A 17,760-nucleotide genomic window follows, 5' to 3' on the forward strand; every position below is an offset into this window, starting at 1 on the left:
GCATGGTATACGCTTAATAAATGTTTATTGATTGGGTGAATGGAGCATGCACTGGAATGGGGAGACCATGAACGAAGCAAAATCAATTAGAAGGTGATTGCAATAGTCCATATAAGATGCAAAAAAGACCTGATCTAGGATTGTAACCAAGTGGAGAGAAGGGGCTAGATATGAGAGCTGTCACAAAGACAGAAATGACAATATTTGACAATAGGAAAGATAATAAGTTGTTTTAGACATGATGAATCTGAGAAGCCTGTTTCATTTTGTTGTGTTTTAAACTAGTTAGCCCATAGTCATCTTATTCATTTTTCAAAGTGGTCATGGAGCTAAGTCACTTCTTTTGCTGAAAAAGGTCTACCATAGTTACCTAGTAAGTAGGAGATATGAGTTAGTAGGTACTAGAGTACTTGTAGCTAGTAATCAACCTCAGAGCTGTTACTCAAGTCTCCTCTCTCCAACTTCTGGCTCTATGGTTCATGGGGCTGAGGTAAGCTCCATTATTTTCATAGAATCAGAGGAAATCTCCCAGAATCATCTGATTTTTTTTTCTTTCACCTGTTCTTTCTCCCTTCCAACCACCCAGAATTCTCTTAAAATTCTCCAGAAGAGAATTATGTTGAATTATCAATTGGGGTCAGGGTCTTCAGAACACAGCATCAATTCATCCAGAACAGGGCCACGGCAGGTCCAAGTAGCACTTCAAGTCACTGTTTTCTGTGGGAAATCACAAAACCTATCAGTCCCTTGAATAAATGATTTAATACTCATATTTTTAATAATAATGTTTTCTGAGGCCAACATTTTTTTCTTAAGTGAAGGGATAAGGGTAAAGAACCAAATTCCAGTCCTCACACGAAGGGTCAATGTCATACAATATAGCCTTTGAAATATGTATTCCCTAAGGGACAATGATTCAAAGTTGCTCCATACCACAACATTTCCAAGAAACACATTTGTCCTTCTCACTGTTGATTTACTTATCAACAAAATGCAAATGATAGCTGTATTTTTCTCTTTGGTGAGATGCAACTGACCATCATGGCCCTCAAAAACACATTGACCTTGGCTTTCTCATTCTGAATTCACAACAGTAAGTGAAAAAAGAATGAATAGTTCAGGGAAGAAAAGAGCAGCCTCCTATCTAAGACATCATGGTATACCATCTTCTGGCTTCTGAAAATAGCTCAAATCCTTACATAAGCAATTATAGGAAAAAGAGTTATATTAAGCACTTGATTTCATCATTATCTTCCCTATTTGTCTCACATGAATTGTTACTCTTTTCAGGAGAACGAAGGTCCTAAACACCCAGTGTTTGAAACTGAAATAATGTGGGACTTAGATATAACAGATGACACAAAAGCCCAATTAGTAGGACCGGAGTACAGGGCTTCAGCCCTGATGCCTCGATTTTTTTTTTCCTTTACAGAATCCAATTTTTTTTTCCTTGCGTAAGTCAATGTGTCAGTCTTCCTGAAGAAGTAGTTTCTCCCACAGGGATGTGTTTGAAGCAATGCATCCAATTTGGTGCCTCCATCTTGCACATGACATTAGAAACATGTTACTGCTGGGAAGGAAGTGGCTCTCTTCAAGCTTTCCACAGTCATATTACCCTTTGGAAACCCAGCTACCAGGGAGAGACAGGCTGAGAAAAGTCTTTGAAAATCTATCACATGAGTGATAATAAAACCAAGAATGTATTCATTGAGCAATACCTCCCACCCAAACACTTGAGGACGATTACTGCAGTTAATGGAGGAATTAAATCTAACCTCTTTGAGGTCACTCAAAATAAACAAATGTCAGTCTTTCTGAAATTGGGGGAGGGTATAGATAAGGCCTTATTGCCTTTATCTGTAGTCAGTAACTATTTACTAGTTTATATCCATATAGTTCCTTTATTTCCCACATTCTATACATCATTTTATCTTCATAAAATTGCTACAAGGCAGAGGGTGAAGGAGTTCATTAACCCTCTTACCCCTGAAACATTGAAGCCCAAAGTAGGTAGGGATTTGGGGTTTGGCCTATCTTAGTGGGATTTGGCCTACCTTAGTGACTCCTGACTTGTTCAGTTTGGGTCCACTTTTTAACACTGAAAAATTTCATAGCCCTCCACAGGCCAATAGTTTTACTATTAGTATTCACTGGTTGAGAAAATAATGAATGGCAAAAAGCTATCATGGAGTGAATCAGTACTTCAACTTCAATGTAATTTCAACTATTTATAACTTAGTAGAAAAGTCTGATCTAGTTCCTGGAAGCTCAGAGACATTAGGTAACATGTCAGGGGGTGGAAGGGGCAGGATGTGAACCTGGTTCTTTCTTAATCCAGGTTCACCTTTCACAGTGGTACAGTATAAAAAGCCCTGATCTCGGAATCAGAGGATCTGGGCTTAAAGCCCAGCCCTTCCACTTGCTACTTATGTAACCTTGGACATATTCTTCATGTGCCTGGGTCTCAGTTTCCTCATCATTACAAAATAAGGGGGTTGAACCAGACGGCCTCCAAGATTCTTTATCTATGTTGTTCTGCCTCTCTTTGACTCAATAGTGCCTTTAAATGAATTTGTATTATACAAACAATGTGAATATTTATATTCCCAGCCATTTCCAAGTCAATGCTCTACCTGCCAGTCATTTTCAAACCATGCTGCCATGTGTACCCCCCATTCTAGTTCCCCTTTATGTGTGGTTTTCACCCATTAGAATGTAATGCCTCTGCCTCTCCTTGAAGACAGAGACCATCTTATCTGTTTACATTTGGAGTCCCAGCACTTTAGTCCAGTATCTGTCATACACCGAGTGCTCAATAAATACTTTTTCACTCACTCTCTTATTCATTCATTCATGCATACATACATTTATAAATCAAAACAGTATCTAAATACATTTTTAAATGATTTCACAACAATGCTTGGCATGCAAACGAATTCCCAGACACCTATAGTAGAACTTGAAGTCTACAACCTTGGATTTGAATACTGATTCTGCCATTTGCTATCTATTATAACATTAGGAAAATCATAAACTTTATGGGCCTTAGTTTCCTTGTTTATAAAATAAAGGGTTGAACTAGATCGCCCCTCCAAAGTCTCTTTCAGATCTAAATGTGTGATCCCATGATCTTATCAACTCTGAGTTCCTCCCTCGTGGCCTATAGGTTTGAAACTCCTGTTCTAGGCTACTCAATTACTTAGTTTGTTATATGGTAGAAGAGGACAAACTCCAATTTACTGCCCCTTACTTAGCTCAAGTATCTTTCCCTTAGATCACATTGTACTTTTAATGCTTCTTTTAAATGTCAACCAGGTAATTCCCAAATCAATATATCTAGTCTGAGTCTCTTTCTTGAGTTTCAATCTTACATCACCAACTACCTATTGGACATTGCAAATTCAATATCCATAGGCATCTCAATAACGTGTTCAAAACAGAACTCATGCCCTTTCCCTCAAAGCTCAATGTCCCTACTGTTTTCAAGGGCATTATCATCCTTCTACTCTCCCAGGCTGACAACCTCATTGTCATCTATGAGTTCTCATTTGTATTCACCCAATATATTTAATCCGTTTCAAAGACTTGCTATTTCTGCTTTTATAACACCTTTCATATACATTTCCTTCTGTACACACACACACATACACACACACACACACACACACACACACCTCTTAGCCTGTACTATTGCAATAATCTGCAGATTGATCTCCATGCCTGAAGCTTCTCTGCACTCCAGTCCATCCTCCATTCAGTTTCCAAAGGGAAGCCTTTCTCCTTCTTCAGATTTTTCTAATGCATATTTTCTCAATCTCTTCATTACCTTATCACATTATATCCAGTAATATCATTATTAGTATCTAGTAAAGCCCACTCTGACCCTTCAGTAAAGTCTGGTGGCTCCCTGTTAACCTTAAGGATCAAATATAAAATTATGCCTGACATTTAAATCTTTCACAACCTGGTTCTTTCCTACTTTTCCTGTCTTCTTATACTTTGCTCCTTTCTACATACTGTTCTGGCACCAGTCAGTCAGTCAATAAACATTTATTAAGTTCCTACTGTGTGCACTGTCCTAAGCCCTAGAGATACACAAAGAGGCATAAGTTGGTCCCAGGTTTCAGGGAGCTCACAACCAATGAGGAAGACAATATGAAAACAAATATATACAGAGCAAGCTATATACAGGATAAATAGGAAATAATTAACAGAGGGACTAGAATTAAGAGGAGTTAGAAAAGGCTTCCTATAGAATACAGAATTTTATTTGGAACTTAAAGAAAGGCAGGAAGCCAGGAGGTGGCATTGAGGAGAGGGAGAATTTCAGTATGGAGGACAGTCAGAGAAAATGTCCAAGGCCTCTCAAGATGGAGTATCTTGTTAATGGAACAACAAGGAAGATGGTGTCACTGGATTAAATACTATGTGGTAGAGTAAGGGCTAAGGAAGGCTGGAAAGGTAGGGCAAGGACTAGGTCAGCTAAGGCTAACTAATGCCAAACATAGGATTTTGTATGGGCTCCTGTAAGTGATAGGGAGCCGCTGGAGTTTATCGAGAGGGGAGTGTGATATATTCTGATCTGTGCTTTAGGAAAATCACTTTAGTGGCTGAACGGAAGACAAATTGGAGCAGGGAAAGACTGAGACAGGCAGATCAATAAACAGGTTACTCCAATAGTCCAGGCCTGAGGTGGTAAGGGCCAGAACCAGGGTGTGGCACTGTCAGAGGAGAGAAGGGGACACACTGGAGAGAGGATGCAAAGGTGAAATTGATGGGCCTTGGCCACAGATGGGATATGGACATGAGAGAGTGAGGGACCCAAGATGACTGCTAGGTTGTTAGCCTGAGGCGCTCTTAAATTCCCTTCCAAACAGCTAGGAAACTGCCTCAGAATTGATCTAAGAGCAGGGAAGCAGTTTACTAGCCCGGGGGAAAGGAAAGTCTTACTGGGGTAGGAGGGACCAAAGTCTAAGAGCAGCAGCAGCCAGCATCACAGCAGGGGGCCTGCAACAAGGCTCCAAGCCTGGGGCAATCTACCATCTCAGCCTGGCCCTCCTGCAAACCAGCAGACCTTTAGGCAAATGAGCAGGCTGTGCACTGCAGCAAGGCCCCACCTCACCCACCCCATCCCGAAGCAGGTCAACAGCTAAACCCCACACCCAGGGAAGGCCAATGGGGAGGTCTCACCCCCCAGTACAAGCCAGAAAGGAAGCCTACCCTCCAGAGAAAGTAAACAGTTAAGTCCTGAAGCCCAGTGAAAGCTAAGAGTAAGACCCAGAGCCCCAGCACAAAAACATTGGGACAGTGCAGGACCAGAGCCCAACTCTCACATAAAAACACCAAATCACAAAAAAAAAATAGGCAGAAAAAAATGAGCAAAACAAACAAACAAAACAAACAAACAAACAGACAAACAAAAAGAGCTTGACTGTAGAAATTTACTATGGTGATAGGGAGGATCATAAACTTAGAAGACGACAATAGTGTCAAAATGGCTACATGAAGCCTCAAAGAAAAATGTAATTTGGTCTTAGGCCCAAAAAGAATTCCTGGAAGAGTTTAAAAAGGATTTTAAAAAGCAAATTAGAGAAGTAGAAGAAAAATTGGGAACAGAAGTGAGAATAATGCAAAAGAATCATGGGGAAAGAGTCAATAGCTTGGGGAAAGATATATAAAGTTTACTAAGAAAAATAACTCTGAAAACTAGAATTGACCAAATGGAAAGGAAGTACAAAAGCTCACTGAAGAAAATAATTCCTTAAAAATTAGAATTGAACAAGTGGAAAATGACTCTATGAGACATAAACAAAACTTCCTGATATATTAGAACCAAAGGGCAAAATAGAAATCGAAGGAATCCATTGATTGCCACCTGAAAGAGATACCAAAATAAAAGCTCCCAGGAAAATCACAGCCAAATTCCTGAGTTCATAGATCAAGAAGGAAGTATTGTAAGCAGTCAAAAAAGAAACAATCCAAATATTGTGGAGCTACAGGCAAGATTACACAGGATTTGGCAGCTTCCATATTAAAGAACCAGAGGACTTGGAATATGATATAGCAGAAAGCAAAGGAGTTAGGATTACAGCCAAGAATCACCTACCCAGCAAAACTGAATATAATCTTTCAAGGAAAAAATGGATATTTAATGAAATAGAGGACTTTCAAGCATTTCTAATTAAAAGACCAGAGCTGAACAAAAAATTTGACCTCCAAATACAAGGCTCAAGGGAAACATAAAAAGGTAAAAAAAGAAACAGGAAAGAGAAAACATAAGAAATTCAATAAGGTTAAACTGTTTATATGGCAAGATATTTGTAACTCTTAACAACTTTATTACTGTAAGAGTAATTAGGAGGTATATATGTAGACAGAGATGGTAGATATGAGGACACTTTGATGGGATGATACCCCCCCCCAAAAAAATAAAGTGGTGAGAAAGAAAATTGCACTGGAAGAAGGAGAGGGGAGATTGAATGGGATAGTTATCCCACATAAAAGAGGTATGATAATTATATCATATATTATATTATATCTTATATTGGAGGGGATTGGAGGATATATTATAAAGGAGGGGAAGTTGGGTATGTGGCAGGCAAAACTTAAACCTTACTCTCATAAAATTGGCTCAAAGAGAGAATAATATATACACTCAGTTGGATATAGAGATCTATCTTACCCTATAGGGAAGTAAAAAGGGACAAGAATAATAGAAGGAGGAGGGAAGACCGATAAAGGGGAGGGTATATTGGGAAAGGTGGTGATCAGAAGTAAAACACTTGTGAAGAGGGAAAAAGTAGGGTGTAAGGGAGAAGGCGATAAACAAGTGAAAAATAACATGGAGGGAAATACACAATTAGTTATAATTATAAATGTGAATGGGATGAACTCACCCATAAAATGCAAGTGGATAGCAGAATGGATTAAAAACCAGAACCCTACAATATGTTGTTTACAAGAAACACATTTGAAGCAGAGAAATATACACAGGGTAAAGGTAAGGGGCTGGAGTAGAATCTATTATGCTTCAGCTGAAGCAAAGAAAGTAGGGGTAGCAATCATGATCTCAGACAAAGCAAAAGCAAAAATAGATCTAACTAAAAGAGATAAAGAAGGAAACTATATCTTGCTGAAAGGTACCATAGACAAGGAAGTCATATCAGTACTAAACATATATGAACCAAATGATATAACATCTAAGTTTTTGAAGAAGTTGAATGAGTTACAGGAGAAAATAGATAATAAAACTATGCTAGTGGGGGACCTCAACTTTCCCCTCTCAAAACTAGATAAATTTAACCAAAAAATAAACAAGAAAGAAGTTAAGGAGGTGAATAAAATTCTGGAAAAGTTAGATATAATAGGTCACTGGAGAAAATTGAATGGGAATAAAAAGGAATATAGCTTTTTGTCAGCAGTGCATGGCACGTACACAAAAATTGACCATATATTAGAACATAAAAACCTCACAACCAAATGCAAAAAGCACCCTTTTCAGGTCATAATGCAAAAAAATTTACATTCAATAATAAATAATGGAAAGGATTAAAAATTAATTGGAAATTAAATAATCTAATCCTGAAAAACAAATGTGGGGAAAAAAAGAATAAAATAGATAAACTGTTGGTTAATTTGATTTTAAAAAAGGAAAGAAGAAAACCAAATTACTAGTATAAAAAAATGAAAGGAGTGAACTCACCACCAATAAAGAGGAAATTAAGACAATTGTTAAGAACTATTTTGCCCAATTATACGCCAATAAACTTGATAATCTAAATGAAATAGATGAATATCTACAAAAATGTAAATTATCCAGATTAACATAAGAAATAAAATACTTAAATAAATGAATCTTAGAAAAAGAAATTGAACAAGCCATCAATGAACTTCCTAAGAAAACAATCCCTAGGACCAGATGGATTCACAAGCAAATTATATCAAACAGTTAAAGAAAAATTAATCCCAATACTATATAAACTATTCAGAAAAATAGGAAAAGGAGTCCTACCAAATTCCTTTTACAACTCAAATATGGTCCTGATATTCAACCCAGAAAGAGGCAAGCAGAAAAAGAAAAAGACAAACCAATTTCTCTAATGAATATTGATGTAAAAATTTTGAATAAAATACTATCAAAGAGATTACAGCAATATACCATAAGGATCATACACTATGACCGGTGGGATTTATACCAGGAAAGCAGGGCTGGTTCAATTTTAGGAAAACTATTAGCACAATTGACCATATCAATAACAAAACCAACAGAAATCACATGATTATCTCAATAGATGCAGAAAAAGCCTTTGACAAAATACAGCACCCATTCCTATTTAAAACACTAGAGAGCATAAGAAGAAATGGAGCTTACCTTAAAATGATAAGTAATATTTATCTAAAACCTTCAGCAAGCATTATCTGTAATGGGGACAAACTAGAAGCCTTCCCAAAAAGATCAGGGGTGAAGTAAGGATGCCCATTATCACCTCTATTATTTAATATTATACTAGAAATGTTAGTTATAGCAATAAGAGAAGAAAAAGAAATTAAAAGAATTATAAAAGACAATGAGGATACAAAGCTATCACTCTTTGAAAATGATGTGATGTTATACTTAAAAAATCATGGAGTATCAACTAAAAAACTATTTGAAATTATTAACAACTTTAGCAAAGTTGCAGGATACAAAATAAATCCACATAAATCATCAGCATTTCTATATTTCACCAACAAAGTCCAGCAGCAAGAGATAGAAAGATAAATTCCATTTAAAATAACTGTAGACAATATAAAATACTTGGGAGTCAACCTGTCTAGAGAAACCCAGGAACTATATGAACACAATTACAAAACTCTTTTCACACAAATGAAGTCAGATCTAAACAATTGGAAAAATATTAATTGCTCATTGGTAAGCCAAGTCAATATAACAATTCTACCTAAATTAATCTATTTATTCAATGCCATACCAATCAAACTATCAAAAAATTATCTTATAGATCTAGAAAAAATAATAACAAAATTCATCTGAAAGAACAAAAGCTCAAGGATATCAGGGGAATCAATGAAAAAATGTGAAAGAAGATGGTCTAGCCATACCAATTCTCAAAATGTATTATAAAGCAGTAATTATCAAAACAATCTAGTACTGGCTAAGAAATAGAGTGATGGATCAGTAGAATAGATTAGGTACAAATTACATTATAGTGAAAGATCATAGTAATATAGTGTATGATAAATCCTAAGATACAAGCTTTTGGAACAAAAACTCACTATTTGATAAAAAAAAACTGCTTGGAAAACTATAAGACAAAATGACAGAAAGTAGGTAGAGACCAACATCTCACACTATATACCAAGATAAGGTTAAAATGGGTACATGATTTACACATGAAGGGTGATAACATAAACAAATTAAGAGAGCATTGAATAGTTTATCTATCAGATTTATGGACAAGAGAAGAATTTAGGATCAAAGAAGATATAGAGAGCATTATAAAATATTGATTCAATCATTTTGGTTATATAAAATTAAAAAGGTTTTGCACAAACATAATCAATGCAACCAAAATTATAAGGAAAGCAGAAAATTGGAGGAAAATTTTGCAACAAGTATCTCTGATAAAAGTGTCATTTCTCAAATACATAGAGAACTGAGTCAAATTTATAAAAACACAAGTCATTCCCCAACTGATGAATGGTCAAAGGATAAGAACAGTTTTCAGCAAAGAAATCAAAGCTATCTATAGTCATATAAAAAAAAATGCTCCAAATTACCATTGATCAGAGAAATGCAAATTAAAAAACTCTGAGGTACCACTTCACACCTATCAGAGTGGCTAATATGACACAAAAAGGAAAGTGTTAAATGTTGGATAGGATGTGGAAAAACTGGAACACTAATGCACTGTTGTTGGAATTGTGAACTGATCCAACTATTCTGGAGATCAAGTTGGAACTGTGCCCAAAGGGCTATAAAACCGTATACAGGTGCAACTGGGTGGTGCAGTGGATAAAGCACTGGCCCTGGATTCAGGAGGACTTGAGTTCAAATCCGACCTCACACACATAACACTTACTAGCTATGTGACCCTGAGCAAGTCACTTAACCCCATTGCCTAGCCAAAAAAAACAAAAAACAAAACAAAAACAAAAACAAAAACCATGCATACCCTTTGATCCAGCAATAGTGCTGCTAGGTCTGTATCCCAAAGATATCCAAAAGAAGAGGAAAGGACCTATTTGTACAAAAATATTTATAGCAGTTCTTTTTGTGGTGGCTAAAAATTGGATATCAAAGGGATGTCCATCAATTGGGAAATGGCTAACCAAGCTGCGGTATATAATTGTAATGGAATATTATTGTGCTATAAGAAATGACAAGCAGTATGATTTCAGAAAATCCTGGAAAGACTTACATGAACTGCTGCATTGTGAAGTGAACAGAACCAGGAGAACATTGTAAACAGTAACAGCAATATTGTTCAATGAAGAACTGTGAATAACTTAGCTATTCTCAGGAATACAATGATCCCAAGACAATCCCAAAGAATTAATGATGAAGCATACTATCTGTCTCCAGAGAAAGAACTGATACTGATTGAATACAGACTGAAGCATGCTATTTTTCACTTTCCTTCTTTCATTTTTTCTTTTATTTGAATCTTTTTGTACAAAATGACTAATAAGGAAATGTTTTACGTAATTGTATATGTCTAACATATATTGGATTGCTTACTGTCTTGGGTGGGAGGGGAGGGAAAGAAATGAAAGAGGGATAGAATTTGGAACTCAAAACTTTAAATAAAAATGTTAATTTTTTTAAAGATAGTAATTAAATCCATGGGAGTTGATGAGATCACCAAATGATGACCCTCTGCACAGTACCTGGTATATAGTAGGAACTTAATAAATGTTTACTGATTGATTGATTGACCTGCCATCTTGTTTTCTATCACGTAGGAAGCTCCATTTCCCAATTCTCTGCCTTTTCAATGGCTTTTCTCCCTACCTGGAAATTCTCTCTCCTTGTCTCCAGGCTCTCTTAACTTCCTTCAAGACTCAGCTCAAATTCAAATCCCACCTTCTACTGTATCCCTTTCCTGATAATCTTCCTCCCCACATAACCCACTTCTAGTGCTTTCCCTCTGAGATTGTCTTCCTTCTACTCTGTATATGTCTCATATGTACATAGTCACTTACATGTTGTCAAGGTGTTACATGTTATACCTTGTCAAGGACAATCCTGCTTTGGACACTTGTTATTTATGTGACCATAGATATGCCTCAGTTTCCTCATCTGTAAAATGAGGATAACAATAACAGCCCTTCAAAAATCTTCCTGGTATTTTTCCAGGAATAAGTGGCAAGGTAGCCAGCCTTTAGTTGGAAGAATCCACTTTATTTCCCCTCCTGAAAATTGAGTCTTTATAGCTATCATAAGTCTTTCATAGCACCTCACTGATTTTCCATAATAAGAAAATAAACTATAATCATGTTGTTGTTGTTCAATCATGTCTAACTCTTCGTGATCCCATTTGGGGTTTTCTTGGCAAAGAGACTAGAGTGTTTGGCCATTTCCTTCTCTAACTCATTTTCCAGATGAGGAAACTGAGGCAAACAGGTTAAGTGACTTGCCCAGGGTCACACTGCTAGTAGGTTTCTGAGGCTGGATTTGAACTGAGGTCCTCCTGATTCCAGTTCCAGTGCTCTGTCCACTGTACTACCTAGCTGCCCAAACTACAATCTTAGCTCTTCAAAATTGAAATGGACTGCCTCATTAGGTAACGAGTTCTTTGACAGTAAAGGCAGCAACAGAGTTTGGGGAGTCGATATAAGGATTCATGTTTTAGGTGGAGGTTATAGTAGATTAACCCTGAACTCCCTTTCAGCCCCAGAGTTCTCTGACCAAATAAATGAAATTAAGCTAAAGTGGTTTATAGATGCAGACAATATAAACATGCATATAAATGATATGGCTGTAGATAGACAGGGATTGAGATAGAGTTAAAGACTGAGAAGGGTTGCATATATTTCATGTAGAGTGCAACACTATAGCTCCTTCTATGACATCTTTTCTTTTGAAAGGCAGTCTTCCAGTTCCATATTCCACTCATAAGTTCAGTTCTATCCGGTCTTGGTGAAACCCATGAGGTTGTATTTACCCTTTTTTATTAGGATTTCCAAGTTCCCTTTATCATCCATACTCTGTACGTCAGATATTTCTCTTGAGCTTCAATTCTGCTTTTTCAACTACCTACAGGACACCTACACTCTTAATGCCCCACTGGTATCTTTAATGCAACATGCCTCTACCAGAATTCATCATCCTGCCCTGCATCATTATTTCTTTATTTCTGTTAAGGGTATCATCCTCCCAAACACCTAGTCTTTAAACTACAGAATTCTCTTTGATATATCCATCTCTCTTATCCTCCATATACACTTGGTCCCTAAGTCCTGTTGGCTTTGTAATATTTCTTAAATCTTTCCTCTCCACTGCCACTGCTATCATTCTAGTCCAGGTCCTCATTACCTCCTGCCTAAGAATTTTATAATAACCTCCATACCTATTCTCCCTGTTTTTGGGCTCTTCCCCTCTCCAATCTATTAAAATATTCATTATTATTATTAAAATATTAAAAACTAGAAATAAAAACTATTAAAATAATTTCACTGAAGCACAAATCTGATCACATGATTCCTGGCTCAAAAAACCTTCAGTGGATCCCCACTGTCAATGAGACAAGACACAGACTCTTAGACAGATACTCAAGATTGATCTTGTCCCCACCTACTTTTAAAAACCATGCTTCACTTACTCTATATTCCAGCCCAACTACCAGGTCCCAGTTCCTCCTGGACAATCTGCCACCATGCATGTACGAAGGCTTACCTCAAAACTTAGCCCAAATGCCACCTCCTCAATGAAGCCTTTGCCGAAGGAACCAACTAAGAATGATTTGGTATAGGAGAAAGAACACCATACCTGGAACTGGAGACCTGAATTCAGTTTCCAGTACTGCCAATGATTCACTGTGTGACCTTGGTCATATTACCATCGTGTTCTTGCAAGATTATGATTCTCTCTGCTTCCTTGTCACCTTTCTAAGCAGCCGGTAAACAACCTGAAGGCAGGGAATAGTTTTTGATTTGTCTGCTTACCTCAGAACACAGCACAGTATTTGCATATAATAGGTATGGGGAAATCCCTGCTGGATTAGACTAGATGACAGAAGCAGAAGAAGAAGAAGTGATGATGCTAAAATGAGAATATGCAAAGAAACATAAAAATGATCTGTGGTTTCATCACCATGAGGAACTCCAGTGTGGAAATTCCCTCTACCAATGAAGATCAGAATTCATATTTAGTGGCTGAGTGCTAGGGAGTTTTCTGAGGAACTGAGAGTTGAAATGATCTGTCAGAGTTAGACAGCTAAGTCTATCTGAACTCAGTTCTGCAATCTGAACCCAGGCTTTTCGGACCAGCATGCTATCTGCTAGACCATACAATTATATAACAAAGATAATATAACAACATCTTGGGCTTATCTTCTTTAACTCAGAGTTTTTAGTAGTAGAATTTCACTAACACTCTCAACATGTTTGTGGGGTCAAGAAGGAGGAGATATTATTGGGATCATTTTCTAGATGAGGAAATGGGGAAACATAGTGTTCCCATTATGTTTGATCATATACATGCTGATAATGGATCTTGGAAGCTGACTTCAAGTTTAAACAATCCTGTAACCCCAAGTAGACTGGAAGTCTGCCAAGGACAAGGACAGGGACTATGGCTCCTATTTCTTCTATTAATTCTGAGTCAGTATCTAATAATTAGACTTTAGTTCCTTGAGAGTGGGGACTGTTTCATTTTGGTTTTGCATCTCTAGGGCCTCAAATATAGAAGATGACTAATAAATACTTGTTGAATTTAATTGAATTATTAATTATTGACTTTAATCCTAACACTATACAATTGTCCCAACTTCTTAGGCAATTGAAGAAAGAAAGCATCGATACTTTCTGACAGCTCAGTTTAAAAAAACTCCAATCATCAGATTCATTAGAGTGTACTTTCACCAGTACCAACGTGATAGGAACAGGACCTATCCAAGTGACTAAAGGAAAGCCCTGATTTCAAGCGTACTGGCTGTGTGACATTAGGGACAAATCCCTTAACCTCTCAGTTTCCTAAGCAATGCTTTGAGATAATAAATGACAAATACGGCTTCAGATCTTCATTGATAAAAGGAGTTTCCTTTACTTAGAGTGACTACAGAATGAAAATCACAGGTCTTATTTTAAAAACAAAACAAAAAACAAAAGCTGTATAGCAAGCAGGGCTGCTGTAAGGAAAATGGTCATTAATTAGAGTGTGATAAATGTAAATTATCATTAGTTTTATTCTTCTGCATGGCCTGCTGACTGGCCATTGCCACCAGCTGCCTCACATTGCTCTCCATTCAATGATTATGACAGCTCAGCAGTACAGCTACCCTGACATTATATGGTGGAAATTTACCCAGGAACCACTTTATCCTGGAAGATCGCTTCAGCCCTAGAACTCATCAGTAACCTCTGCCCCATAGGGCTCCTCCCTTGGAGGGTGGAAGGGTCCTCCCAGAACCTAGAGGACACCAATGCCAGCCATATCTTCATTTCCCACCCAATTGCATTCCTTTCTATTCCCTATCAACTACCCACTAGCTGCTAGGTACCTTCCATTTTCCCTCTCCCCTTTTTCTCAGCTTCCTTTTGTATATTGTCTTTCCCCATTAGAGTACAAGCTCCTTGAGAGCAAGACTGTCCTTTGCCTTTCTTTGTATCCCCAGCACTCAACAGAGTACCCACAGGCTGAAATGAGGAAGACCTGAGTTCAAATCCAGTCTCAGAATTGGGCAAATCACTTAAGCTCTGTTTGCCTCAGTTCCTTCATCTGTAAAATGGAGATAATAGTAGCACCTACCTTTCAGAGTTGCCGTAAAGATCAAATGACATAGTAATGTAAAACACTCAGCACAGTGCCTGGCACATAATAAGCTCTATGTAAATGTTAGTTATCATCATCTTCATCATCATCATTAGTATATAAGATGTTTTGCAAACCTTAAGGGCCTGTATAAATGTTACCTCATCCCCATTTTAATAGGAGAGGTAGCTGAAGCTCATGGAGATCAACTGACTTCCCCCTAGTCCCACAGCTAATAGACAGCAGTGTTGAAACTTAAACTCAGGTTCTGGGTTCTTTATCTAACAACCCTCTTTATCCAATGCTGGCATTGACCCAGTGATTGTAAGATTAGAACTTCCCTCAGGCTGTCTACACCCAGGCTGACTTTGCTAAAATAATCTTTGGATCGGTTTATTGAGGTTTCAATGTCCTTCTCTGTGGTCTGGGAGCTCATTAAATGAAATTAAGTGTTCTCTTGCAAAGAATAAGGAACAGAGTGCACTTTTGGTAGGTATTGGGCAAGACAATATTTAGACGCCAAACCAAAAGCTGGTCCCTTATCCTTAGGATTTTTATATGCTCAGAATGACAATATTTTTCCTTCTAACACAACAAATGTGGCTGTCAGAGGAGAATGAATGTTCAGAGCAACCCATGACCAGTGTTGAATTGAGGCCTTTCTGTGGCCCAAGTATCACTTCTGCTACCATGGCCTGACCTCCATTTGTAGCTGACTACAGCAATGCACTTGGCTAAGATAACATTATCTCCAAGTCTTCTCCATCCACTATGGAGATTTAATCTACTTAGTCATATTAGAACTTTCTAGGGTCATACACAGACCTAACCTAGTTCTCTTCATCTGTCTTCAACCTCCTTAGGGAATTAACAGGCTTCCTTTCATCTTAGATCTCTTTCAATAATCTTCCTATATTCTTTTACTCAACAGAAACCCAAATCTATAGAGAGTTAGTTTGCTTGCTCAACCACCATGTTCAATACTCAGAATAACCTAGTCATTCACAGTTATTCTATGAACAATATTGCTGTTATTGTACATAATATTCTCTTGGTTCTGCTCATTTCACTCTTCATTATTTCATGCAGGTCTTTCCATGTTTTTTCTAAAATGAACTAGCTCATCATTTCTTTGTCTGTCTTTTAAACTGACTTCCTTCTTCTAGAAGAATCAAAGTCTCTGTCCCAAGCCCCTATCTACTCACAGAGCAGAAAATTCCCCTTTAATTCCAATTAGTTCATAATTGTCATCCTGAATGCCATTTTCCAAACAGCTGCAAAGAATTTCATGGGTCTGATGCCCAATGGTTGCCCTCAGCCCTCAACATCTTCTGGACCTGCTATGCAGATAAAAGTGTGCAGTAAGACAAGTAGTCAAACGACAAACATTTATTAAAGGCCAACTATGTTTCAGGAAGATAATATGCCTATATCTATGTACATGTAAGAGATATACAGAATAAAGGATAATGAAATCAGAGCAAAAGCACTATCAGCTAGAGGACAGAGAAAGGCATCCAATAAGGTGGGATTTGAGCTGACTCTTGAAACAAGCCAGGGAAATTAGAAGGCAGAAGTGAGGAGGGAGGATATTCCAGCCATGGGAGACAGCTACTAATTTCCCTCATGCCCCCAAGTTCTGGGAACTCTTTTCTCAATGGAGGAAAATTATAGAAGGCTGAAAAATAGGCCAGTCAAATACAAAACCTGATTGGCCTCTCATCACTGTCCCCAAAACTGGCATTACTGCATAGCAAGGGACTAGGGCCAAGAGTTTGCACACAGTCTTTCAGGGCCCAACATTCATGCTGGCTCTAATCTTCACATTTTCTGCCTTCCAGTCCATTATTGATTAACACACAAATCCCCAAGGTCCTGGATACACTGACTTAGTTTCTTCCATTCACAAGGTCACAATGGGGGGCCTCCAAGCTCCCAGACACCTTCATACTTACCACATTAACACACAGGGGTGCTCTGTTCTCCCACTCCCTCTCATTCACACTACTATGCCCCACATCTACCCCATCTCCTGCTGGAAAACAATTCTCCCTCTCCATACGTGGACTTCACATGCACAGGTACCAGCATTTGCCACCAAACCCACTCATTTACCAGCATGAAGAGAAATTTACTAAATGTTACTGCAGAATTGGAGACAGCTGTATTCTGGCACAAACTAGGGGGCACAGGTGGTTTGTCCTTCAGTCTGGGTGTCCCCAGGGTCTGACATCCGCAGCTCAGCAAGCACCCAATGAATACCCAACAATTGGCTCTTGAGAAGTTTTGTGTTGTCAGTGGGTGTATTGGAGGGGGAAGGAGGGAAAAGGGAAATTGTATTACATTTGAGATGTCCTAAGGGATCTCACAATTTAGAAAATCCCTGAGACAAATTTTTTCATAAAGGAAATAATTATCCTTTGAGGGAAAGGAATCATTCTATTTTTTGTATTTTAATTCACAGCTTTTAACACAGCCCAGAACACATAATGGGATTGACCCCTTACCATATAAGCTCTGTAAGTATGGGTTTTCTTTAAAGCAAGACCCTCTTATAATCTCAGAACATTCGCTCAGAGTTAGGGTCAACGCTTATTAGAAGACACCTGTAGATTGGAGAAAAGAAGTCTAGACCTTGTTTCAACTCTCACCTAAACTTGGATATCATTCAAAGCAAACTGACTTAGGTCTCCCTGTGAATTTAAACATAGGGCTGGTTTTTGTTGGCATAGAGAAAGGAAGGAAAGTGAGTTATTATGCTCTGCTAGAAACACAGTGTTTGGTTTTTG

The 17,760-nt window shown here is 37.8% G+C and overlaps 1 pseudogene; it reads right to left on the bottom strand.

The window, feature by feature from the left end:
* The window catches only part of LOC114034406, a 67,804-nt pseudogene extending 52,795 nt beyond the window's left edge, over positions 1-15,009 (bottom strand).
* Between the last annotated feature and the right edge of the window lie 2,751 nt (positions 15,010-17,760).

The sequence above is a fragment of the Vombatus ursinus genome, unplaced genomic scaffold (assembly GCF_900497805.2).
Source record: "Vombatus ursinus unplaced genomic scaffold, bare-nosed wombat genome assembly UNPS02000255.1, whole genome shotgun sequence".
NCBI classification, from domain to species: Eukaryota; Metazoa; Chordata; class Mammalia; order Diprotodontia; family Vombatidae; genus Vombatus; species Vombatus ursinus.